Genomic DNA, 983 nt, shown 5'->3' on the forward strand with positions numbered 1-983 from the left:
AGTAATTGGAGTCTTGGGAAGATTCCATCATGCTAGAAATTAGAAGAGCAATCGTAATCATAAAAGAGAATATCAAAAATTACCGACAAATATATCCGGTGTACTAAGAATAAAAGAGATACAAACTATTGCAGTTAAAGGAGCGGTTAGAATCTTTAAAAATTATTTCGGTTAGAATGTATGATTGGTTCGTTGTTTTTGTTTTACGGAATATCAACCCTTTTCAGGTTATTTAATGCCCGATTCCAAAGATTTTGAAGAAAAATGTTAATAGAATATATTTGTTGTTTCAAGTCGGTTCCTATTTAACGCTAACAGGTACTACAACTCCGGGTCAGAGTGGACCTGGGAGCAATGGTAATTAAAGCCTGCAAGCTGAGGCCTCACCACTGGATATAGTTTAAGGTCATATCCAGGACCTAGAATGTAGCAGATAGCGGATAAATTGCTGGCATCGGGTAGGATGCCCCATTCCCAGTTAGAACAAAATTTTAAGAAAATTTATATATATATATATGTGTGTGTGTGTGTGTGTGTGTGTGTGTGTGTGTGTGTGTGTGTGTGTGTGTGTACATATAGTTTGGAATATGCTTAATTTAACATCGATTTCAGAATATATTAATAACACGAAAATAATACATTATGAAAGCTCGTATTATTTGGAAACATCGGACTACTGCTCTCATCTTGAATGTGATTTTCACGTTTCGGTCGATGTAACCTCCGATCTTCTTCAGGTGTATCTTGTCGAACTCGGAAATGTGTTTGTTGAACTCGGTAATTTGGGCGGAATTTCGAGCGGTACCCTTTATTTACTTCACGGGGGTGTGATGCTCTTGTTCCGTCAGCCATGACTGGACCGCCGAATTCGACGATTCATCTGAAAAAGGTTGGAGGTTACACGACCGATTGCGAAGATGAGAACAGTAGTCTGATGAATCCAAATAATACGAATATAATCCTCATCTAAAAAATTCAGAAAT

The sequence above is a fragment of the Euprymna scolopes genome, chromosome 14 (genome assembly GCF_053919585.1).
Source record: "Euprymna scolopes isolate OS-2025 chromosome 14, ASM5391958v1, whole genome shotgun sequence".
NCBI lineage: Eukaryota > Metazoa > Mollusca > Cephalopoda > Sepiida > Sepiolidae > Euprymna > Euprymna scolopes.